This window comes from Ranitomeya variabilis, chromosome 5 (genome assembly GCF_051348905.1).
Source record: "Ranitomeya variabilis isolate aRanVar5 chromosome 5, aRanVar5.hap1, whole genome shotgun sequence".
Taxonomy (NCBI): Eukaryota; Metazoa; Chordata; class Amphibia; order Anura; family Dendrobatidae; genus Ranitomeya; species Ranitomeya variabilis.
In genome coordinates this window covers 166,367,072-166,394,475 of record NC_135236.1, presented here as the reverse complement: position 1 = coordinate 166,394,475, position 27,404 = coordinate 166,367,072, and the positions used below count along the sequence as shown (strand labels likewise).

The window sequence follows — 27,404 nt, the reverse complement described above, 5'->3', positions numbered from 1 at the left end:
GTCCTCCATATAGTGTAATGCACTCCCCATAGTCCTCCATAGAGTATAATGCACTCCCCATAGTCCTCTACATTCCATACAGTATAATGCACTCCCCATAGTTCTCTATTCAGTATAATGCGCTCTCCATAATTTATACAGTATAATGTACTCACAATAGACCATCATCGTCCATATAGTAGAATGCACTCCCTATATCATCTACACAGTATAATGCACTCCCCATAATCCTCAAAGTCCATACAGTATAATGAACTCCACCATACAGTATAGTCCACACCCCATAGTCCTCCACATTGTATAATGCACTCCTCATAGTCCTCCATACAGCATAATGCTCTCCGCATAGTCTTCCCTACAATTTAATGTACTCCCCATAGTCCTCCATGTAATATAATGCAGTCCTCACAGTCCTCAATATAGTATAATGTACTCCCCAAACTCCTCTATTGTCCATACAGTATAATGCAGTCCCAATAGTCCTCCATCATCCATACAGTAGAATGCACTCCCTATAGTCCTCTATACAGTATAATGCACTCCCCATAAAACTCCATAGTCATACAGTTTAATGCACTTCCCAATACCATATTATGTATTCCCCATAGTCCTCCGTAGTCGATACATTATAATGAACTCCCCATAGTCCTCCATTGAGTATAATGCACTCCCCATAGTTCTCCATATTGTATAAAGCACTCCCCATAGTCCTCCATACATTATAATGCACTCCTCCTAGTCCTCCATAAAGTATAATGCACTCCCCATAGTCCTTTATACAGTATAATGCACTCACCATAGTCCTCCACATAGTATAATCACTCCCTATAGTCCTCCATACAGTTTAATGCACTCCCCATAGTCCTCCATATTGTATAATGCACTCCCCATAGTCCTCCATAGTCAGTACAGTATAATGCATTCCCCATAGTCCTCTACACAGTATAATGCCCTCCCCATAGTCCTCTATAGTATTATAGCCACCACAATTAAACAATTAGTTCCCTCGCTGCTCTGTTCTCTGCAATGAGCGTTCTGAAGTGAAGCACATCTCAGGGCAATTGGCGCCATGTAGTGACATCATCGTATCAGCTGCACTAAGACTACAGATGCCGAGGAAGATTAAGGGGGAGAACCTCAGCTGACACTCCCTCCTCCATCATTTCTTTCACCTGTATTTGCATCCTGGATGCTGATACAGTTGAAATTACAAAGACAGGCAGGGTGCCAACTCCCCCTGGCTCACAGGCCCCATAGCAGCTGTGTGGCCTATGATCGTTTCTGCAGGAAACCCCAGATTTCGACACACATATTTTTTCCCTATAATATGCATCATTTACCAGGGCAGCACCTGTTTCATTCCCCAGTTTTCCATCTCCCGAACATGTGTGTTCTTGGTCTAATGATGAAGCATCCAGGAGTCATACATAGGAAACCTTTGTGAAGTGTTGCTTTTTGGAGGTCGCAGGAAGCCTTTGGAAGACTCGGGAGATTTGTCATCTACAGCGGGAGTCCATAAGGTCAGCTCTTGGAGTTTTTTCAACACTCCTGGAGAGGTGGTAAGTATTGTCAAGGTGAAAATATACTTTCTTATATACCTTTTGTACTTTTATATATCTTATACTGTGAAACAATAAGTTTTTCCTAACTGCTAGCTAATGCAAATGTAATTGTATCTAAAGATGGCTGCCAGTGTTCACTTTAACTCCAGTTCAGCGTCTAAAGAGTTAAGAATTATTTCTCCTGAAAAGATAACTCTGGAATGTGAAGAAAGAAGTAACCATCGGAGATGTCCTGACGAATCAGAGAGAGAGACTGAGCACTAGATGTATGCTGCTTAAACTCCGCCTAATGCATTCCTTTTTAGTACTGTGTATTTGGAAAATAAAGTTCAGTTGGTATGACTGTGGCTGACACATGGTCACATGAGCATGCACTGAGATTGAACCAGCTACCTGTCTGACTCATTCTTACCCGGTACCACATGCTTATAGTTTAATTTGGAATGACTGGTGAATGAGGGTTTATTGTCGTTTACGACCCCGACAATTTGGCGCGACCAACGTGGGGCGTGGCCAGCGATCCGAGACCCCCTGGACCCATGCCTGGATGTCTGTGGATGATACCCGTAGTGGCTGACCTCGAGGACTGATCACCCTCCGCACACGGTAAGTGGCGATCATATACATTGTATGTGTCACACTTGCTAGTGTCTCAGCCGTTATTGGTTTGTCTGTGGTCTCCTTGGGTCTGGGGAGTGACCGGTCGAGTGGTGAGATCGAACGCGATCCTGTGCCACGCTCTGAACCAGCAACTGAGAGACGTCGCATCCTGTGCGTCCTCTGTACACCACACCTCCTCCACCGGTCATTCTACTCTGTTCAACCACCCTACCCGTGACTATTGTCTAGTAGTGAAGTGGAGTGAAAGATTGAGCAAGTTGTAGATTGTGGGGCGGCTTAGGGAAAGGGATAGGAGACGCAGCCTCTGTGATATTGTACCAACTAGGTAATTTAAGACGTCCCGGAGGGGGAACAACTGTATTTCTGTGGAGGGCTCTCACTAGGAGACCGCCTCCCGACGGTTTGGAATATCGTGGCAGGATAGTCTGTTAATCACTGGTGTTCAGGTTAGGGACAGAAAATATTGAGCGCGAGGCTCTTTTTCTTATACGTTGAGCGAGAGGCTCCGTGTTTTTAGAATACCAGTGTTGAAGATCGCTGCCAGTGGCCTACTGCAGGAGGACACAGTATTCTGTAAGAGTCATGTTGCGTATCTTAAAGCAGAAGAAGTCCGTGCCCCACAAGTTAGATGAGGATGCCGTGGAAGTCAGGGCAATAGTTGAGTCACGGGAGGGCAAGAAGGCAGTCAAGAATGTTGAGAGATTGTATAAGCATGTAGGATTGCCCTAGTCAGGGAGATTGTAGCCGGCTATGTGGCCCAATCTCATAGAAAATAAACGAGGCATGTTGAAAGATAAAGGATTGTTAGAACAAGCGCAAGCTCATCTGCGAGTTGCGCGAAGCTTAAAGAACAAAGGATGAAAATAGGTTGATGGAGAGGAAGGATCAGACAATGTAGAACCCGTGTTTGGTTATAAAATGCCTTTGAACTGTGATTTTACAGATTGTAAAATGGCCGCCGTGCCACTGGTGATGAGAATGCGGTCCCAGCCATCGCCCTGTAATGGCGGCGGAAAGAGATCTCCAGAAGCGTAGGTGTGTCCTGTTTGTGTTGTGCAGAATCCAACCTGGGTGGAGACCTGCCTTGTGTGCGTACGGACCGTCCTTGGGGCTCCGCCCAGACCACGGAGGATCATAGGAAAGTTTTCTAGAAATTAAGTCTGAAAACTGCTGTAATTTGTTACTTTGTAGAAGATACTGAGCTTCTATCAATGCTGTGTTCTAGATGGGAGGGGCGGAGCGGACCGCTGCGAGATTTCTTTGTCAGTTTTTCTCTTTTCTCCTTATCTGCGCTACGTGCCGGAAAAAGAGGGGGGGCAAGGAGCTGGGCTTCGCTTCTCCCTCTTGCGCTGAGGAATGCAGTGCTGGATGGGAGGGGGCATGTGAATCCCTGCGCGACTTGCTTGAAATTTTTCTCCCTTCAGTGCTGTGGGCTACGGGGGGGGGGGGGGCATGTATTGCATTCCAAAGTTTTCTCTGTCCTTGGTTTAGTACACGCTGAGAGATTTGTGTTTAAAGCAATAAGTACTGTATGGAATTGAAAGTGAAATAGACCTGTGCCTGGTCTTGGAGGAAAACTTGTAAATAATTGAAAGATTGGTAAAAGGCACCAATATATCCTGGACTGCCGAGAAGTTCTATGGGCGTCTTATGGTAGTGTTTAAAGATCTGTGATTTTCACTGTAACAAAAAGCCCATTCATACCTTTTTGTAGTAGATCCGATATTGAGATTTCCACTCCGGATGATGCATTGAAAATAGTAAAGAGTTTTCAAAAGAATTTAGCCCAGCAAGAAAGGCAAGGGTTAAATCACTAGCCGTAGTAATTCTTGCTCGCTCACTGGCCCCCATCGCTGCAGCTGCGAGATCAGTGTTTCTTATCTCCATGTAACAGACTCCAGTTTCTGCCCCCTCCTATCGTACATGCAAGTCCAGCTTCACACTCCAATACGCCTTTAACCCTGTATAGGAATCTCACTCCCTCTCAGCTTCGTCATGTCAATTTTCAGACCAAGAGCTTGCTTTAATCGGTGTAAATGCCAGACCCCCCCAGCCCGGAAAGGCCTCTACATCTCCTCTTCCCGTGAAACCTACACACCTACAAGGCCAGACTTTCTAGGAATCTGAAGTTTGGTTTCCCTGTCATTCACGTTACTACATCACACCTCAGGAATCCCAGGTTCTTTTCTCAGTGGGGTATGGGGACATAGTTACCCACCAGGTAGGAGCCATAGTGAACCCAGCTAACTCTACCCTGTCACATAGAGGTGGTTTGGCCCAACAAATAGCAAAAAAGGGGGGGGGGCCAGTCATAGCCCAAGAGTGTCAGGCCTACCTTGCCACTTATGGCCCCTTGCATCCAGGAGACGCTATGTCCACCCAAAGAGGGAATTTGCCCTGTGATATAGTGTTACACACTGCAGGCCCCGTATATGATTACAAGACACCCGAGCACTGCCGTACAGTATTGCAGACTGCCTTGCAGACAGAGCTCACCTATACAGGACATGCTACAGGTGTGCTGATTCAGCTTTATGGAGATAAACAGAGATCTGTTGCTTATTACAGCGGCCGCCTGGATACGGTGGCAAGAGGAAGTTCCTCCTGTGTTTGGACTGTGTTGTATTACCCACTGATGGTCCACACCCCACACGATGTACATAGTATCTTTAACCAGGTACAACCTAGCCACATGTCCATGGCTGGACAGCTGCGACTTCAGTGTGCTATTCTCATGCCTACTAATGTGATTTTGAAAAGGTGCACTGTCCTAAACCCCGCTACTCTTCTCCTAGTTCCCCTGGATCCAAAGGGGGGAGGAGCAGGTGACATGAGCAAGGACACTCTTTTTCTTTCTAGAATGGATCCAGAGGAACAAGATTAGGTTTCCAAACCACATGATTGTCTAGAATTGATGTTTCAGGAAACGGCTAGTCTCTAGTGTGCCTATTCTAATGCTGATTTTGAGCTTTTTGTAGATGGATCCCATCACCAAGATGACCAAGGATGCTACTGTACCAGATATGCTGTGGTCTCAGAACATGAGGTAATCAAGGCAGAGTCAATGCCAGCTCATATGTCTGCACAAGAAGCAGAGCAAACTAGCAGAAGGTAAGACTGTAAATATCTACACTGATTCCAGGTATGCTTTTGGCATTGCACACGGTTATGGGCCTATCTGGAGAGCCAGGGCTTTCCTGACAGCAAATTGCCACCCCTTTAAACATGCTGAGGCAGTCCAGCAACTTATGAATGCACTACAGCTCCCCACTCAAGCAGGCATCATAAAGGTAAAGGCACATACCAAAGGCACTGGTGGACGGACAAAGGGTAATGCACTGGTAGACCAGGCTGCCAAGAAAGCAGCAAGCACTCCTGTAGCCTCTAAAGTACATCACCTAGACACCCCACCATCTCCACTTGTGTTGAAAGACATCTTAGCCCGGTTACAAGAACAGGCAAGTAAGGAGGAGAAAAATAGGTGGCAAAAGATAGGGGCTTGCTCTGATACCGTCACTGGACTATGGGGGAGGGGTGAAAAGGTCTGCCTACCACAGGTACTGTACCCAATGATGGCACAGGTTCTGCACGGGAATGTGCACCACTCGAAGACGGCCATGTGTGACACCCTACAGAGACAATGGATTGCCCCCGGGGTTTTCCACCTGCGCAGAAAGGCAGGTACAGAGCTGCATGATATGTGCCACACATAATCAGAGTAGGACAGTGAAAACCCCATCCAAGCACACTCCTCGGCCCTTTAACCAATTCCAGAGACTGCAGATTGATTATATTCAGTTACCCAGGGTAGGGACGTATGAGTATGTGTTGGTCTGCATTGATTTATTTTCAGGTTGGCCAGAAGCCTACCCAGTTGCCAAAGCTACGGCTAGGACAACGGCGAAGAAACTGATGGCTGAGATCATATGCAGGTATGGAGTTCCTGAAGTCATTGAAAGCGATCGGAGTTCCCATTTTACTGGAGAGATCATGTCAGAGGTAATGGCAGCACTGGGGGTAAGTCAAGCGTTGCATACTCCATACCATCCGCAGAGTAGTGGAAGAGTGGAGAGACTAAATGGAATTCTTAAGCCTAAAATCCAGAAGGCAATGACAGAGACTGGTAAACCATGGACAGAATGCCTTCCTCTAGTTTTGTTTTCAGTGAGATATACCCCAAACAGGAAGACAAGACTGTCACTGTATGAGATTCTGTTTGGCAGGAGCCCCAATTTTGAATGTTTCTTTCCACAACAGTTGCAACTCAAGTACCAGGACTTGACTAGCTATGTGCAGGCCTTACATGGACACCTTGCCAAAGTACATTTAACTGTCTTCAATTCTCTTCCAGACTCAGACAAGGTTCCTAAACACCATCCCTTTATGCCAGAAAACCTAGTGTATATAAAAAAATTTGTGCGCAGAGATTGTCTCCAGACAAGATTTGAAGGACCCCACACGGTGATCCTGGTCACCCCCACTGCAGTAAAACTTGAAGGAAAGAGCACTTGGATCCACACCTCACACTGTAAAAGAGACCAAACCAGTGTTTAGTCACAATAGTGACTTAAGGAAAATGTTGCTGTTGTTTTTGATCCTGGAAATGGGGGCCATCCTCGCCCCTACCTCTTCGGCCCCTATTGTGAATAAGAATCCTGGTTCCACTATTCTCTGGGTAAACCTGACAGCCCCGGTGAATATCTGGCAATTTGATTTCTGTGATGTAGTCAAGTGCCTCGAGACTGAACGGGTGGTAGAGGGAATCATCCAGTTTTATATGTGTGTGTTACCAGAAATGACAACAATAACTGTTATTATTGGTCAGATGCTGCCTGGAATACGGGGGATGATTGGGGATATAAACCTAGCGAAGCCACGTTCCCTAAGGATGGGACGGGTAGGAGTCTTCGTGGAAGAATGCATCTAACAGCTTTTCTGCAACCACCTAGAGGCTGTAAATGGGGTAGAAGCTGTCACCCCCTCCTCCTGAATCTTGAAAACCCCCAATCTGCTGATCTGCAGACGTTCGTATTGGGAAGGCATTATAATTATGTATTTAGTAGTGGATACCATGGGAATTTAGGCCATATACAGCTCCAGGATATTAGTTTCAGACCAACCAAGGCCCCTGTTACCAGTACACCTAAAATAAGCCCAGGTGAGCGTTTGCAAAATGTAGTTAATGAAGTGATCCCCATTCCAGGTCTCAGTTGGCAAGAGGTTTTCTCCATAGAAACACAAACAGCCCCAAGGAAAAACCTGTGGTTAGAATGGGTGAGATACAATGTAGCTGCGAATACACATCTATACACACATGCATTGCTTTTTCCTGATGACACCACTGCCTGTGTCATGAATCTGTTGAAAGGTTTGAAGTCCACTGATTGCCCAGATTACGTGCCACTAATTCATGAGAAACCTAAACTAAAGGTCCCAGGAGAAGTAACCGTATTAGCTGACAATTACACCTGCTATAATTCCCACGACACCACAGGTACACCAGTAGGGATCTTCGAGACAGGTTTCTGCAAGGAGAACAGTTCCTTAGATATTGACTTGCTAATCAAACATACACAATATATGTACGACATTTATTGGTTATGTGGAGACGGTAAGCTCCGTCCTAGGTTGCCTAATGCCTGGATAGGCCAATGCACCCTTGTTAAACTAGCCATGCAGTTCAAGATTTTACCTTGGGATCCAGAGGTACCTGATGAACCTACCAGAAAGAGGAGAAGTCTCGATCAGCTCCACATGAGTTATGAAGAAGATCCACTAGTATATATTGATGCCATTGGAGTGCCAAGGGGGGTGCCTGACCTGTTGTGAAATTGGATTTTGGGCTCCCCCGGTGGCCACTGGTGGAATTGAACTGGTGTGCATCATCCTCTCTGTTCACCTGTTTCCATCAGGATGTGGGAGTCGCTATTTGGCCTTGCTCCTCTGTCACTTCCATGCCGGTCAACATTGTAATCAGAAGCCTTTCTGTGCATGTTCCTGCTGCTAGACAACTCCCAGCTAAGTTGGACTTAGTCCTTGTTTGTTTTTGCATTTTTGTTCCAGTTCACAGCTGTAGTTTCGTTTCTGTGTCTGGAAAGCTCTTGTGATCTGAAATTGCCACTCTGATGTTATGAGTTGATACTAGAGTCTTAAAGTAATTTCAGGATGGTATTTGGATAGGGTTTTCAGCTGACCATGAAAGTGCCCTTTCTGTCTTCCTGCTATCTAGTGAGCGGACCTCAATTTTGCTAAACCTATTTTCATACTACGTTTGTCATTTCATCTAAAATCACCGCCAATATTTGTGGGGGCCTCTGTCTGCCTTTCGGGGAAATTTCTCTAGAGGTGAGCCAGGACTATATTTTCCTCTGCCAGGATTAGTTAGTCCTCCGGCCGGCGCTGGGCGTCTAGGGATAAAACGCAGGCTACGCTACCCGGCTACTGTTAGTTGTGCGGCAGGTTTAGTTCATGGTCAGTTTAGTTTCCATCCTTCCAAGAGCTAGTTCGTATGTTTGCTGGGCTATGTTCTCTTGCCATTGAGAACCATAACAGTTTGACCGGCCTAAAGGGTTAAATTAATTGACAGAGAAAGGAGAGAAAAGAGAAGTCTGCTGAAGATTTTTTTTTTTTTTTTTTTCTCAGTTCTGAGTGTGCTTGTAATTGAATCTCTTGCAAGTCTGCCTATATTGCAGCCTTTCTCTCTCTCTCTCCTTCTAATCCTGGAATGGCTCTGTGTTCACCTGTTTAAAATGGATATTCAGAGTTTAGCTGCAGGTTTGAATAATCTCACCACGAAAGTTCAAAACTTACAAGATTTTGTTGTTCATGTTCCTATATCTGAACCTAGAATTCCTTTGCCTGAATTTTTCTCGGGGAATAGATCTTGCTTTCAAAATTTCAAAAATAATTGCAAGTTGTTTTTGTCCCTGAAATCTCGCTCTGCTGGAGATCCTGCTCAGCAGGCCAGGATTGTGATTTCTTTGCTCCGGGGCGACCCTCAGGATTGGGCTTTTGCATTGGCTCCAGGGGATCCTGCGTTGCTCAATGTGGATGCGTTTTTTCTGGCCTTGGGGTTGCTTTATGAGGAACCTCAGTTAGAACTTCAGGCGGAAAAGGCCTTGATGTCCCTATCTCAGGGGCAAGACGAAGCTGAAATATACTGCCAGAAATTCCGTAAATGGGCTGTGCTTACTCAGTGGAATGAGTGCGCCCTGGCGGCGAATTTCAGAGAGGGTCTCTCTGATGCCATTAAGGATGTTATGGTGGGGTTCCCTGTGCCTGCGGGTCTGAATGAGTCCATGACAATGGCTATCCAGATCGATAGGCGTCTGCGGGAGCGCAAACCTGTGCACCATTTGGCGGTGTCTACTGAGAAGACGCCAGAGAATATGCAATGTGATAGAATTCTGTCCAGAAGTGAACGGCAGAATTTTAGACGAAAAAATGGGTTGTGCTTCTATTGCGGTGATTCAACTCATGTTATATCAGCATGCTCTAAGCGTACTAAGAAGCTTGATAAGTCTGTTTCAATTGGCACTTTACAGTCTAAGTTTATTCTATCTGTGACCCTGATTTGTTCTTTATCATCTATTACCGCGGATGCCTATGTCGACTCTGGCGCCGCTTTGAGTCTTATGGATTGGTCCTTTGCCAAACGCTGTGGGTATGATTTGGAGCCTCTTGAAACTCCTATACCCCTGAAGGGGATTGACTCCACCCCATTGGCTAGCAATAAACCACAATACTGGACACAAGTAACTATGCGGATTAATCCGGATCACCAGGAGATTATTCGCTTTCTTGTGCTGTATAACCTACATGATGTGTTGGTGCTTGGATTGCCATGGCTGCAATCTCATAACCCAGTCCTTGACTGGAAAGCTATGTCTGTGTTAAGCTGGGGATGTAAGGGGACGCATGGGGACGTACCTGTGGTTTCCATTTCATCATCTATTCCCTCTGAGATTCCTGAATTCTTGACTGAATATCGTGACGTTTTTGAAGAACCTAAGCTTGGTTCATTACCTCCGCACCGGGAGTGCGATTGTGCCATAGATTTGATTCCGGGTAGTAAATACCCTAAGGGTCGTTTATTTAATCTGTCTGTGCCTGAACATGCTGCTATGCGAGAATATATAAAGGAGTCCTTGGAAAAGGGACATATTCGTCCTTCGTCATCTCCCTTAGGAGCCGGTTTTTTCTTTGTGGCTAAGAAAGATGGCTCTTTGAGGCCGTGCATTGATTATCGGCTTTTGAATAAAATCACGGTTAAATATCAATATCCGTTGCCACTGCTGACTGATTTGTTTGCTCGCATAAAGGGGGCCAAGTGGTTCTCTAAGATAGATCTTCGTGGGGCGTATAATTTGGTGCGAATTAAGCAGGGGGATGAGTGGAAAACCGCATTTAATACGCCCGAGGGCCACTTTGAGTATTTGGTGATGCCTTTTGGTCTTTCAAATGCCCCTTCAGTCTTTCAGTCCTTTATGCATGACATTTTCCGTGATTATTTGGATAAATTTATGATTGTGTATCTGGATGATATTTTGATTTTTTCGGATGACTGGGACTCTCATATCCAGCAGGTCAGGAGGGTTTTTCAGGTTTTGCGGTCTAATTCCTTGTGTGTGAAGGGTTCTAAGTGCGTTGTTGGGGACTTGGTGTGGTTGTCTTCTCATTTTGTCCCTATGAGGGTTTCTTCTCCCAAGTTTAAGCCTCGGTTCATCGGCCCGTACAAGATATTGGAGATTCTTAACCCTGTGTCCTTCCGTTTGGACCTCCCTGCATCTTTTTCTATTCATAATGTTTTTCATCGGTCATTATTGCGCAGGTATGAGGTACCGGTTGTGCCTTCCGTTGAGCCTCCTGCTCCGGTGTTGGTTGAGGGCGAGTTGGAGTACGTTGTGGAAAAAATCTTGGACTCCCGTGTTTCCAGACGGAAACTCCAGTATCTGGTCAAATGGAAGGGATACGGTCAGGAGGATAATTCTTGGGTGACTGCCTCTGATGTTCATGCCTCCGATTTGGTCCGTGCCTTTCATAGGGCTCATCCTGATCGCCCTGGTGGTTCTGGTGAGGGTTCGGTGCCCCCTCCTTGAGGGGGGGGTACTGTTGTGAAATTGGATTTTGGGCTCCCCCGGTGGCCACTGGTGGAATTGAACTGGTGTGCATCATCCTCTCTGTTCACCTGTTTCCATCAGGATGTGGGAGTCGCTATTTGGCCTTGCTCCTCTGTCACTTCCATGCCGGTCAACATTGTAATCAGAAGCCTTTCTGTGCATGTTCCTGCTGCTAGACAACTCCCAGCTAAGTTGGACTTAGTCCTTGTTTGTTTTTGCATTTTTGTTCCAGTTCACAGCTGTAGTTTCGTTTCTGTGTCTGGAAAGCTCTTGTGATCTGAAATTGCCACTCTGATGTTATGAGTTGATACTAGAGTCTTAAAGTAATTTCAGGATGGTATTTGGATAGGGTTTTCAGCTGACCATGAAAGTGCCCTTTCTGTCTTCCTGCTATCTAGTGAGCGGACCTCAATTTTGCTAAACCTATTTTCATACTACGTTTGTCATTTCATCTAAAATCACCGCCAATATTTGTGGGGGCCTCTGTCTGCCTTTCGGGGAAATTTCTCTAGAGGTGAGCCAGGACTATATTTTCCTCTGCCAGGATTAGTTAGTCCTCCGGCCGGCGCTGGGCGTCTAGGGATAAAACGCAGGCTACGCTACCCGGCTACTGTTAGTTGTGCGGCAGGTTTAGTTCATGGTCAGTTTAGTTTCCATCCTTCCAAGAGCTAGTTCGTATGTTTGCTGGGCTATGTTCTCTTGCCATTGAGAACCATAACACTGACCAGTTTAAAGCCCAGAACTAGATTTATGCCGGCTTTGCTTCTATAATCCCACAGGTGCAGATTAATAAAAATGTTGAATGGATCAATTATATATATTTCAGTGAACAAAGGTTCGTCAATCATAGCTGTGATGCCTTTCAGGATATAGTTGAGGACTTGGGCCCTAACACTTGTATGACCCGTGCTGCAACCCGACCTAAGAGAATTACACTGAATCCTGTCCAGACAAGATCACATGTAGTGATATAAGAAGCTGACACAGGATTGTGGTTGGTGGATAGTGGGGACATTAACTTTTGGAAGTAGGCTGACAGTAATCCTTTTGGGAAGGAGCTGTAGACCAGCATGTCATGTCACTCCCCACCACCAGAGAACCAACCACATCAGGTAGGGTAAGACAGATACAGGAGTATTATCCCTGGAGGCCCTCTGACTAGCTAGCTATGCAGAAACAATTGGCTGACCCTGAGAACCAACCTTTCTCATTTTACAGACGAATAAGACAATATGATGGATGTATAAATCCACCTAGGCAGGCCTAGGTAGTTAGTGAGCACAAAAACAGGTGACATGCTAAGACGCAAATTAAGATTTTCTACAGATGTGACAAAGGAGAGAGTGTAGAGCTATACTTTGGACGGTTACAGCTGAAATAGGAAAATATGGAGTACAGTCCCATAAACCCACTTGATGTTAGAGTATTGGTAAATACATTCATTGACGGTATGACCAAAGACTTACGAGACGAAATATAGACAGCCAGACCTGAATGGCGGAATGTAGATCCAAAAGACCTGAAGGTTTCTAAAGAAGTTGAACAAATTAGGACAATAAGACGACGTGTCATGTATGCTGGAGCAGACACATCTTTCTTCTCCAGTTGGTTAGGTGGGATCAAGGGATTCCTTCAATAAGTTTGTTTGGTACTAATTGCCCTCCTTATAGTTGAATCGATAATTCTCTGTTGTGTTATTCCCTTGTACAAAAAAGGTTATTGCCAAAGCAACTCCGACTGGCGCCTTCCTCAATCAAGAAATAGATCCACCAGAGTACAATGGTACTGATCCAGGGGAGATCCCGAAGTATATTCCTCTCAAGAGAATAGACAAAACCCCCCATTCTCAGATGATGCTAAGAGATTTAGTTTAGGGACAGTGGGAGAACTCCATGTGAGGTTAGTGAAGGGTTCAGCTGCCTGGAGGCCTCTCGCTAGGGGAGAGTTTCTGAGGTGTCTGGATGAAGAAATCCACCTCCCCTTTTCCCTTCACATGGACAGTCTCAAAGGATCTTTCTTTAAGGGAAAAACTTAGTGTTTAGGGGGGATTGTCAAGGTGAAAATATACTTTCTTATATACCTTTTGTACTTTTATATATCTTATACTGTGAAACAATAAGTTTTTCCTAACTGCTAGCTAATGCAAATGTAATTGTATCTAAAGATGGCTGCCAGTGTTCACTTTCACTCCAGTTCAGCGTCTAAAGAGTTAAGAATTATTTCTCCTGAAAAGATAACTCTGGAATGTGAAGAAAGAAGTAACCATCGGAGATGTCCTGACGAATCAGAGAGAGAGACTGAGCACTAGATGTATGCTGCTTAAACTCCGCCTAATGCATTCCTTTTTAGTACTGTGTATTTGGAAAATAAAGTTCAGTTGGTATGACTGTGGCTGACACATGGTCACATGAGCATGCACTGAGAATGAACCAGCTACCTGTCTGACTCATTCTTACCCGGTACCACATGCTTATAGTTTAATTTGGAATGACTGGTGAATAGTGTTGAGCATTCCGATGCTGCAAGTATCGGGTATCGGCCGATACTTGCTGTATCGGAATTCCGATACCGGGATTCCGATACTCTTGTGGTATCGGGTATCGGAACAACATTAATGTTAAAATGTGTAAAATAGAGAATTAAAATAAAAAATATCGCTATACTCACCTGTCCGACGCAGCCGGGACCTCAGCGCAGGAACCGGCAGCGTTGTTTGTTTAAAATTCCCGCTTTTACATGGTTACGCGAAGTCCCGGCTTGTGATTGGTCAGGGCGGCCATGTTGCCGGGCCGCGGACCAATCACAGCAAGCCGTGACGAAAATACGTCACGGCTTGCTGTGATTGGTCCGCGTCCCGGCAACATGGCCGCCATTAACCAATCACAAGCCGTGACGTCACGGGAGGCTGGAAACGCGCTCATTTTAAAAAGGGCGCGTGTCCAGCCTCCCGTGACGTCACGGCTTGTGATTGGTTGCGTCGCGGTCAACCAATCACAAGCCGGGAGGCTGGACACGCGCCCATTTCAAAATGAGCGCGTCCAGCCTCCCGGCTTGTGATTGGTTGATCGCGGCGCAACCAATCACAAGCCGTGACGTCACGGGAGGCTGGACACGCGCCCATTTCAAAATGAGCGCGTCCAGCCTCCCGGCTTGTGATTGGTTGATCGCGGCGCAACCAATCACAAGCCGTGACGTCACGGGAGGCTGGACACGCGCCCATTTTAAAATGAGCGCGTGTCCAGCCTCCCGTGACGTCCCGGCTTGTGATTGGTCAGGGCGGCCATATTGCCGGGACGCGGACCAATCACAGCAAGCCGTGACGTAATTTCATCACGGCTTGCTGTGATTGGTCCGCGTCCCGGCAACATGGCCGACCTGACCAATCACAAGCCGGGAATTCACGTAACCAAGTAATAGCGCGATTTTTAAACAAACAACGCTGCCGGTTCCCTCGCTGAAGTCCCGGCTGCGTCGGACAGGTGAGTATAGTGATATTTTTTATTTTAATTCTTTCTTTTACACATTTATATGGTTCCCAGGGCCTGAAGGAGAGTTTCCTCTCCTTCAGACCCTGGGAACCATCAGGAATACCGTCCGATACATGAGTCCCATTGACTTGTATTGGTATCGGGTATCGGTATCGGATTGGATCCGATATTTTGCCGGTATCGGCCGATACTTTCCGATACCGATACTTTCAAGTATCGGACGGTATCGCTCAACACTACTGGTGAATGAGGGTTTATTGTCGTTTACGACCCCGACAGTATGATCCACAGTGAAACGTCTTGAAGTGAAATGTCTTAATTACTTTGTAAGTTGGAATAATGTTTCCATAACAACCCAAAACAGTGATGATTCAAAGCTCTGCAGGATTCAAGGTCCTGAGAATGCTGAAAGGCCTCTCTGTCTTAAGGCTCATTCAGTTGTTCGTAGATTTTGGTCTGATATCTGACTGCAATGCATGGACTGGCCATGGGTCTACTGACCCAAGCATAACAGATAACAGCCAGGGCTGCAACCAGGAATTTCAGGACCCCATACTGGCAAAATGTTCGGGCCCCCTTGAGACGCCACCTAGACTCCACCCCAGCTCCACCTCATCCCCTTGATCCTTCCAAATTCCCATCGCCCACTCTTGGAACGGGGGGACAAAGGATTCAAATGCACCACATTCAAATCCGAAACGCTCGTCGGGGTGTGCGCGTGTCTGTGACTCCACTGGACCTTAAAGGTATATTGCCCCAGAACTGCCCTTATATATTTGTGGGATTTTTTCTTGTTTGCACTCCTGCACCTTCACAATCCAATATGGATCTACATTAATGGTGATGTTTTTGTTTCACTTTCTTGCCATTCACAATGAGTGAATTCTCATTTATTAAGTCCTTGCCTTAATGTTCGCTATGCACTTTTTGCACTTTATATTACGCTGAGGTTTTTACGTAATTGATTTTGACATTCACACACATTTTTTATGATTTTATGCATTCATAAAATTTCTTAGGTATCATATTTTCTCTTTTTTTGTGGGGCTCACATATGATTATTTATTCAATTAATTATCAACAATATAGATACAATTTATATGATCCTTTGGTCCAGTTTCTATTTTAGGATTTTAAAACTTTTATATAATTGATATATATTTTTTTGGAGTATTTGTCCAGAAGCGTGCATATGTTTCTTCTTTTTAATTAGTATTACTGTTTGCCAATATGTATTTAATAAAGGCAATTTTATATTCAATATATATGGTCTGATATTTATATATAAGTCCATTTTTGGGGGGCTCCTGGTCTGCCTGCCGCTAACGCTGGCCATGCCTCAGATGCAGGGACCTCTCTGACCCCAGATGTTGCGGTGCCACTACTTCCTGAGTGAATATGGAGGGGTGCTTCTGAGCCTGCCTCTGCCCCCCCTCCAAAAAGACAACAGATTTCCTGGATTGTCTAACGGAGGGGAGGTTGAAAAAAAAAAGTTCTTCACTGTCTTGGTGCCGCCCCCTGCAGCCCGGGGCACATGCTCTCCAGTGCCTAGTGGCAAATACAGCCCTGCCCCAAAGCACCATATGTTCTCCCATCCTTGCCTCATGTGTCTTCATCCTGCCCCCAGCCCCCATATAAACTCCCATCATGGTCCCATATTTCTTTTTTCTTTTAAGATTTTTTTTCCTGTGTAAGCTAAGACACAGGAAAATAATACACACCAAATAAATTGAATTACAAAAATGAGTCCCTAAAAAGGTGTGAATCTACCTGTCAATGGTAGCTAGTACTCCACTGTAACATCATACCAACCCTATTTACCTTAAAATGTCTAATAGGTAAATAAAGTGAAGCACAAATAAATAGATATTATAAAATGTACTTTATTAAACACAGTTATAAAGCTGAAAATCACATCCACTCCAACTCAATTTACTGAAAAATATCCAATAAACAATGAAAATTGCATTGATATTAAAAGGTTAATGGCCCAGGAGTTCTAGATAAGAGGATCAGCAAAAAAATGAAAAGCTCCCAGGGAATATCCATGTCAGATTAGTAATTACCTAATTTATTCAAATACCCTCCTAAAAATCCTATAAAAATAGCTATAACTCAGTGACTATCAAGAGTCATAAGGTTAGGATTAGTGATGAGCGAATATACTCGGTACACGTGATTTCCCGAGCACGCTCGGGTGTCCTCCGAGTATTTGTAAGTACTCGGAGGTTGAGTTTTCAGCGCCACAGCTGAATGATTTACATCTGTTAGCCAGCACAAGTACATGTGGGGGTTGCCTGGTTGCTAGGGAATCCTCACATGTAATCAAGCTGGCTAACAGATCTAAATCATTCAGCTGTGGCGCTGGAAACTAAATCTCCGAGTACTTACAAATACTCAGAGGACACACGAGTATGCTCGGGAAATCTCGAGTGCCGAGTATATTCGCTCATCACTAGATTGGATGCAGGATAAAAGGCTGCAATGGAATCAAATGTATGTTTTTTACCTTTCCTGGCAGTACTGCTAGGTCACACACTGGAATCCCTCTGCCCCGACGCGTGTTTCGCTTTGCTTCTTCGGGAGGCATGTCAGGACAGGGGGTATCCAGGTTTAAATATCCCCATTGACCAATCAGAAAGGAAATGGGGAGGAGAATAGGGTGTGTCATAGATTACTATGACGTGTGTGCCCGCATACCTACTTCTTCATATAGCTAAATGATCGGGTGGAAGTGTGGATCACGTGGGGGAAAAACTACACTCCCGTCACAGAAAATAGCACTGGTCCGAAAACACTATACCTAAAAAGAATTCGGTTATATCATCAGTAGAAATGGCGTATGCGCTTGCTCTCCTGCTTCACAATGTAAATCCGGTCTTCCGATTCCCCGGTCATGAGTAGTGTTGAGCGATACCGTCCGATACTTGAAAGTATCGGTATCGGAAAGTATCGGCCGATACCGGCAAAGTATCGGATCCAATCCGATACCGATACCCGATACCAATACAAGTCAATGGGACTCATGTATCGGACGGTATTCCTGATGGTTCCCAGGGTCTGAAGGAGAGGAAACTCTCCTTCAGGCCCTGGGAACCATATTAATGTGTAAAAGAAAGAATTAAAATAAAAAATATTGCTATACTCACCCTCCGACGCAGCCTGGACCTCACCGAGGGAACCGGCAGCGTTGTTTATTTAAAATTCGCGCTTTTCTTTCCTTTACAAGAAGTCCAGGCTTGTGATTGGTTGCGTGCCGCCCATGTGGCCGGGACGCAACCAATCACAGCAAGCCGTGACGTAATTTCAGGTCCTTCAGGATTTTAAAATTACGTTCCGGCGTTGTGATTGGATTCGTCGCAGTCACATGGGCGACGCAACCAATCACAGCAAGCCGTGACGTAATTTCAGGTCCTTAAGGATTTTAAAATTACGTCCCGGCTTTGTGATTGGTTGCGTCGCAGTCACATGGGAGACGCAACCAATCACAAGCCGTGACGTCACGGGAGGCTGGACACGCGCGCATTTTAAAATGGGCGCGTGTCCAGCCTCCCGTGACGTCACGGCTTGTGATTGGTTGCGCCGCGGTCAACCAATCACAAGCCGGGAGGCTGGACACGCGCGCATTTTAAAATTTTAAAATGCGCGCGTGTCCAGCCTCCCGGCTTGTGATTGGTTGATCGCGGCGCAACCAATCACAAGCCGGGACGTCACGGGAGGCTGGACACGCGCCCATTTTAAAATGCGCGCGTGTCCAGCCTCCCGTGACGTCACAGCTTGTGATTGGTTGCGTCTCCCATGTGACTGCGACGCAACCAATCACAAAGCCGGGACGTAATTTTAAAATCCTTAAGGACCTGAAATTACGTCACGGCTTGCTGTGATTGGTTGCGTCGCCCATGTGACTGCGACGCATCCAATCACAACGCCAGAACGTAATTTTAAAATCCTGAAGGACCTGAAATTACGTCACGGCTTGCTGTGATTGGTTGCGTCCTGGCCACATGGGCGGCACGCAACCAATCACAAGCCTGGACTTCTTGTAAAGGAAAGAAAAGCGCGAATTTTAAATAAAGAACGCTGCCGCTTCCCTCGGTAAGGTGCAGGCTGCGTCGGAGAGGTGAGTATAGCAATATTTTTTATTTTAATTCTTTCTTTTACACATTTTTACATTAATGTTGTTTCGATACCGATACCCGATACTACAAAAATATCGGATCTCGGTATCGGAATTCCGATACAGCAAGTATCGGCCGATACCCGATACTTGCAGTATCGGAATGCTCAACACTAGTCATGAGACCATGGTTAGGAAGACACGTGAGCAGTGTGCCTGCGCATGCGTGCATACTGGTGGACCGAAGGAATATTTCTAAGTGATGGAATGAGAGAAAAGAAACTAAAATTAAAGGGCTATATTAACTGTTTCAATTAATTAAAAGGTATGTTTCCCATTTATATTTGACCATAATGTCCCTCATTGTTATATTTGAACAGTTGAATATGCTAAAGTGACTCAGTGATTGTGAATAAATCCATGTAAAAATTCTGAGAAATATTAATTAACAAAATATTAGCTATAATAAATATATTAATATAATAAATATATATAAAAAATCTTTATGTGCTTAAATATCTATAAATCTTGATATCTTATTCACAAACAGTCATACGTGATGCAAATGTACGATATTAAAGTGACACCGTGCATGTAAATAAATCACAGGAAATTGGTGTGCGTGCTGCATCAACCACATTAAAAAAAAAATATATATTGAAATATTAAATCGGGCATATGAGAAAAACATCATCCCCAAAAAATTGTGTGACATCCATGCCAAGGCCCATCCAAGATCAGTGACATTTTATCTCATCCTTAAAATACACAAAAATCCAACAGATCCACCAGGGAGACCAATAGTCTCCGCAAAAGAAGGCCTTTGTGAAATTATATGTAATATTGAATTTTTCTTAAAACCTGTAGTATCTGAATTGCCCTCTTACATCAAGGATACCACGGCTGTGTTGGGCCATTTAAATCAGATACAACTAAACAACAATATGATTCTAGTCAAGGCCAATGTAGAGTCTTTGTATTCATCAATCAGACATGCGGATGGTTTAAAGGCGGTTGCTAGATATTTAAAACATAGCATTCTGGACAAAAGAATGGTGGAATTGATTTTGGAGCTATTGGAATTTTTGCTTATGCACAACGTTTTCAAAATTAATAAAACATTTTTTTTACAATTACAGGGGACAACGATGGGGGCATTGTGTGCCCCCTCCTATGCTAATTTGTTTTTGTGGTCATGGGAGTGGTCAATCTTTCAGGGAGAGACAATTGCTGGTATGGAACTGGTCAAACACTGGATCCGTTTCATTGACGACATCTTCTTCATATGGGAAGGTCCCATAGAAGAACTTAAGTCACTGATGACTAACCTTAACAAAAATGATCTTAATATCAGACTCTAGAGAAGTCTTAAGAACTTTCTCTAAAATATGGGAGAGCAGTTTCATCTAGAAAAACACAGTAATTACTCACAAGATCTGATACATTTTTTTGTTGCAAGTTACGTTTTTCTTGCTTAAACACAATGTTTTTTCTTTTGACGGTGCAGTATATCTGCAGAAAACAGGTGTACCCATGGGGCGAAGTACTCTCCTTCTTTAGCTAATTTAACTATGGCATTTTGGGAGAGTGAGTTTATATATTCTGCAAATAACCCTTTTTTTATAGCATTGTCTGGTATGGTAGATACTTCGATGATATGCTCATTATATGGGGGGGGGGGGATGTGTCTGCCATACCAGACTTTGTTAAATATATTAATTCCAACAGTTTCAATATTAATTTCACATATAAATTTGATGCAAATGTCATTTATTTTCTGGATTTGGAACTAATGGGGGTTGAGAATCACACCATTATTAGCAAAACGCATAAAAACCCATTAGTGGGAACACTGTGTTACATGCTACTAGCAGCCACCTGAAGCATACTATAAAATCGATACCGGTAGGTGAATATACAAGATTAAAAAGAAATTGCAGTCGGGAGGAGGATATGAATGCAGAATTCGGGGAACTACAAAGGAAATTAAATACACGTAAATATCCGGAATGGTCCCTCAAGAGAGCACAAAGTATAGTCAAAAAGAAGGATAGAGAAAATTTATTAATACCGAAATATGGTGATAGATCAAAAGATCATATGAATAAAAAACCATATATCTGTCTACAGTACAGTCCCCAATTCAGTCCAATCAAAAATCTAATTAACAAGCAGTTACCCATTTTATATGAAGATGTTACTGTATCAGGTCTGTTGGAAGAGGGTGTAAATATTGTTGCCAGAAGAGCACCGACAATTGGAAACATGATTTCCCCGGGTTTATTTCTAACCAATAGTAAGTCTAGCACGTGGTTAGAAAGCAAGGGTTTTTTTAGATGTGGTACGGCCGCTTGCACTATGTGTAAATATGCCCATACGAGTAAAATTTTCAATAATGCTAATAATTCCCAAATATACAATATTAAACAATTCATCAATTGCCACACTACAAATGTAGTTTATAAAATTGATTGTGTAGCCTGTAATTTATCCTATATCAGTTGCACCACGAGAAAATTAAAAACAAGGTTTTCAGAACACTTAAGAGATACTATTAATTCTAATGTAAGTAGTTGTTATATATCTATGGTAGCGAAACATTTCTCCAGTCACCATGCAGGAGATTTTTCTACTCTGAAAATTCAGGGCATAGAAAAAGTACAGAAACCGCACCGGGGTGGGAATGTGAAGAGATGCCTCTTAACCAGGGAGGCTTTCTGGATATACAATTTGGAAACTAGACATCCGAGGGAACTAAATAAGAGAAATGAAATAATATATTATTACTGTTAGATGTTTGTATACATCTTATTATATAAAGCTATTTAACCCCTTCACCCCCGGAGCTTTTTCCGTTTTTCCGTTTTCGTTTTTCGCTCCCCTCCTTCCCAGAGCCATAACTTTTTTATTTTTCTGTCAATTTGGCCATGTGAGGGCTTATTTTTTGCGGGACGAGTTGTACTTTTGAACGACATCATTGGTTTTACCATGTCGTGTACTAGAAAACGGGAAAAAAATTCCAAGTGCAGTGAAATTGCAAAAAAAGTGCAATCCCACACTTGTTTTTTGCTTGCCTATTTTGCTAGGTTCACTAAATGCTAAAACTGACCTGCCATTATGATTCTCCAGGTCAGTACGAGTTCATAGACACCTAACATGACTAGGTTCTTTTTTACCTAAGTGGTGAAAAAAAATTCCAAACTTTGCAAAAAAATAAATAAATAAAATTGCGCCATTTTCCGATACCCGTAGCGTCTCCATTTTTCGTGATCTGGGGTCGGGTGAGGGCTTATTTTTTGCGTGCCGAGCTGGAATTTTTAATGATAGCATTTTCGTGCAGATACGTTCTTTTGATCGCCCGTTATTGCATTTTAATGCAATGTCGTGGCGACAAAAAAACCGTAAATCTGGCGTTTCGATTTTTTTTTTCATTACGCCATTTAGCGATCAGGTTAATGCTTTTTTTTTATTGATAGATCGGGCGATTCTGAACGCGGCGATACCAAATATGTGTAGGTTGGGGGTTTTTTTAATTGATTTATTTTGATTGGGGCGAAAGGGGGGTGATTTAAACTTTTATATTTTTTTTATTTTTTTCACATTTTTTTTAACTTTTTTTTTTAACTTTTACCATGCTTCTATAGCCTCCATGGGAGGCTAGAAGCAGGCACAGCCCGATCGGCTCTGCTACATAACAGCGATCATCAGATCGCTGTTATGTAGCTAAAATGCAGGTGTGCTGTGAGCGCCGACCACAGGGGGGCGCTCACAGCCACCGGCGATCAGTAACCATAGAGGTCTCCAGGACCTCTATGGTTACAATGTACAAGCATCGCCGACCTCCGATCATGTGACGGGGGTCGGCGATGCGCTCATATCCGGCCGCACGGCCGGATGCGGTAGTTAAATGCCGCTGTCTGAGTTTGACAGCGGCATTTAACTAGTTAATAGCGGCGGGTGAATAGCGATTTCACCCGCCGCTATTGCGCGCACATGTCAGCTGTAAAAAACAGCTGACATGTCGCGACTTTGATGTGCGCTCACCGCTGGAGCGCACATCAAAGCGGGGGTCCCGACATGTGACGTACTATTCCGTCACATGTCGGGAAGGGGTTAAGAAAGTTACGGATAATGTATGCTTAGAGCAAGGACCTGTATTATAATCATGTGATCTTTTCAGCTGATACGATAGGCTGTCTAATACTATATAAGCTCCTGGGCTCTTAAATGGAATTAAGCTGTGACAAAGATCTTTTGATATTGAAACGCGTCGCTGATTCCTTTTTATTACATGCTTGCCATTATTTATACAAGGATTTCCACCAATGTGACTAAAGTTTTAATGGATCAATAAAGTTTTTTTAATTTTAAGGAGCTGGAACAATTCACCTTTTTTTCTTCTCAAACAGTATAATGGCTCCCTACATTGACCTGCAAACAGCATAATGGCCCCTCCACATAGTCATGTAAACAGTATAATGGCCCCCATATAGTTCTAAAAACAGTATAATGGCTCCCATATAGTCCTGCAAACAGTATAATGGGCCCCACATAGTCCATTATATATAATTGCCCCACAAAGCCTTCCAAATAGCATAATAGCCCACCATATAGTACAATGGCTCCCAGATAGCTCTCCATACAGTATAATGGCCTCCACAAAGCCCTCCAAATAGCATGATGACCCCCTTATAGCCCTTAAAATAGTATAATAGCCCCACATAGCCCTCCAAATAGTATAATAGCCCCCACATAGTCATCCATATAGTATAGTGGCTACCATATAGCCCTCCATACAGTTTAATGGACCCCACATATTCCTGCATACATTATAATGGGCTGCATATATTCCTCCATATGGTATAATGGGCCCCACCTATTTCTCCATACAGTATAATGGGTCCAAGATAGTCCTCCACACAGTGTTACGGGCCTCACATAGTCCTCCATACATTATTATGGGTCTCGCATAGTTCTCCATATAGTATTATGAGCCCCATATAGTCCTCCATACAATATTATGGGCCCCATATAATCCTCCATACAGTATTATGGGCCCCATATAGTCCTCCATACAGTATAATGGGGCCCACATTTAAAAAACAAATACCTTTTCCCCTTCCCCCACTGCTCTGGTCTCTGCAGCGTGACTTCTGACCCTCTGCACTGCTCAGCACAGAGGGTGTTCTGTAGTGACATCATTGCACCCTCTGCACCGAGATGTCGCAGAGCTCAGATGCAGAAGGGGAATGATGGGAGCGGCTGCGTCAGGCAGGATCAATGCCAATACAGTTGAAAGTATGAAACTGGGAGGTAGGGAGAGGCGGTTAAGCACCCTCCCGAGTCCCAGACGCCATAGTGGCTGCATGATCTGCTGCCATTGGCAGTACCCCATTAATTTGAGGAGATGTCAATGACTCCATCTCATTGACATGGACATACACAGTGTCAGGCTAAAGTTGCAGTCCTCAATATCTAAAATCAAATTGCACTAAGCTGCATGATTTCTGAAAAGTGCAACTCAAAAAGGTTTGCCTTTCCAAACAAATTTCATAATTACACAGATAGCACATACAGTATATTACAAGCTCAATCATCTAATACATGCTCTTACTTTATAAGGAGGAACCCAATAGTGAGTCTGTACAGCATCGGACTGGAGTACCTTGGGCCCACCAAAGAAAAATCATTCTTGGGGCCCACTATGCAGTTTAAAAATACCACACAGGATAGATCCTATATACCACACCACACCACACAGGAAAGCTGTCAAATCCTCTATATAATACACTACACACGAGCTGACAGATCCTCTATATACTACACCACACAGGAGAGCTGACAGATCCTCAATATACCACACCACAGAGTAGAGCTGACAGATCCCCTATATACTACACCACACACGAGAGCTGTCAGATCCTCTATATACTACACTACACACGAGCTGACAGATCCTCCATATACTACACCACACAGGAGAGCTGACAGATCCTCTATATACTACACCACACGGGAGAGCTGACAGATCCTCTATATACTACATCACACGGGAGAGCTGACAGATCCTCTATATAGTACACCACACGGGAGAGCTGACAGATCCTCTTCATACTACACCACACGGGAGAGCTGACAGATCCTCTATACACGACACCACACGGGAGAGCTGACAGATCCTCTATATACTACACCACACGAGAGAGCTGACAGATCCTCTGTATACTACACCACACAGGAGAGCTGACAGATCCTCTATATACTACACCACACAGGAGAGATGACAGATCCTCTATATACTACACCACACCGGAGAGCTGACAGATCTTCTGTATACTACACTACACCACACAGGAGAGCTGACAGATCCTCTATACACTACAACACACGGGAGAGCTGACAGATCCTCTATATACTACACCACACGGGAGAGCTGACAGATCCTCTATATACTACACCACACGGGAGAGCTGACAGATCCTCTATATACTACACCACACGGGAGAGATGACAGATCCTCTATATACTACACCACACAGGAGAGCTGACAGATCCTCTATATACTACACCACACTGGAGAGCTGACCGATCCTCTATATACTACACCACACAGTAGAGCTGACAGATCCTCTATATACTACACCACAGGTAAGAGCTGACAGATCTTCTATATACTACACCACACAGGAGAGCTGACAGATCCTCTATATACTACACCACACAGTAGAGCTGACAGATCCTCTATATACTACACCACACGTAAGAGCTGACAGATCCTCTATATACTACACCACACAGGAGAGCTGACAGATCCTCTATATACTACACCACACAGGAGAGCTGACAGATCCTCTATATACTACACCACAACGGAGAGCTGACAGATCTTCTGTATACTACACTACACCACACAGGAGAGCTGACAGATCCTCTATACACTACACCACACAGTTGAGCTGACAGATCCTCTATATACTACACCACACAGGAGAGCTGACAAATCTTCTATATAATACACTACACCACACAGGAGAGCTGACAGATCCTCTATACACTACACCATACAGCAGAGCTGACAGATCCTCTATATACTACACCACACGGGAGAGCTGACAGATCCTCTATATACTACACCACACGGGAGAGCTGACAGATCCTCTATATACTACACCACACGGGAGAGCTGACAGATCCTCTATATACTACACCACACAGGAGAGCTGACAGATCCTCTATATACTACACCACACTGGAGAGCTGACCGATCCTCTATATACTACACCACACAGAAGAGCTGACACATCCTCTATGTACTACACCACACGGGAGAGCTGACCGATCCTCTATATACTACACCACACAGGAGAGCTGACAGATCCTCTATACACTACACCACACAGGAGAGCTGTCACATCATCTGTGTACTACACCACACGGGAGAGCTGACCAATCCTCTATATACTACACCACACAGGAGAGCTGACAGATCTTCTATATACTACACTACACCACACAGGAGAGCTGACAGATCCTCAATATACTACACCACACAGGAGAGCTGACAGATCCTCTATATACTACACCACACAGGAGAGCTGACAGATCCTCTATATACTACACCACACAGGAGAGCTGACAGATCCTCTATATACTACACCACACAGGAGAGCTGACAGATCCTCTATATACTACACCACACAGGAGAGCTGACAGATCCTCTATATACTACACCACACGGGAGAGCTGACAGATCCTCTATATACTACACCACACGGGAGAGCTGACAGATCCTCTATATACTACACCACACAGGAAAGCTGACAGATCCTCTATATTCTACACTACACCACACAGGAGAGCTGACAGATCCTCTACACACTACACCACACAGGAGAGCTGACAGATCTTCTATATACTACACTACACCACGCAGGAGAGCTGACAGATCCTCTTTATACTACACCACACACGGGAGAGCTGACAGATCCTCTATATAGTACATCACACAGGAGATCTGACAGATCCTCTATATACTACACCACACAGGAAAGCTGACAGATCCTCTATATACTACACCACACAGGAGAGCTGACAAATCTTCTATATAATACACTACACCACACAGGAGAGCTGACAGATCCTCTATACACTACACCATACAGGAGAGCTGACAGATCCTCTATATACTACACCACACGGGAGAGCTGACAGATCCTCTATATACTACACCACACAGGAGAGCTGACAGATCCTCTATATACTACACCACACAGGAGAGCTGACAGATCCTCTATATACTACACCACACTGGAGAGCTGACTGATCCTCTATATACTACACCACACAGTAGAGCTGACAGATCCTCTATATACTACACCACACGTAAGAGCTGACAGATCCTCTATATACTACACCACACAGGAGAGCTGACAGATCCTCTATATACTACACCACACAGGAGAGCTGACAGATCCTCTATATACTACACCACAACGGA

The 27,404-nt window shown here is 44.3% G+C and overlaps 1 long non-coding RNA gene across 4 annotated transcripts in view; it reads right to left on the bottom strand.

The window, feature by feature from the left end:
• Nucleotides 1–27,404, bottom strand: part of LOC143775388 (uncharacterized) — a 122,154-nt gene that overhangs the window by 1,736 nt on the left and 93,014 nt on the right. The window contains exon 4 of one of the 4 annotated variants that reach the window (XR_013215642.1): nucleotides 1,341–1,548. The exons of the other annotated variants lie outside the window; for them this stretch is intronic. This is a non-coding gene — a long non-coding RNA (uncharacterized LOC143775388). The remainder of the gene's footprint in view (nucleotides 1–1,340; nucleotides 1,549–27,404) is intronic. 4 annotated transcript variants of the gene reach the window in all.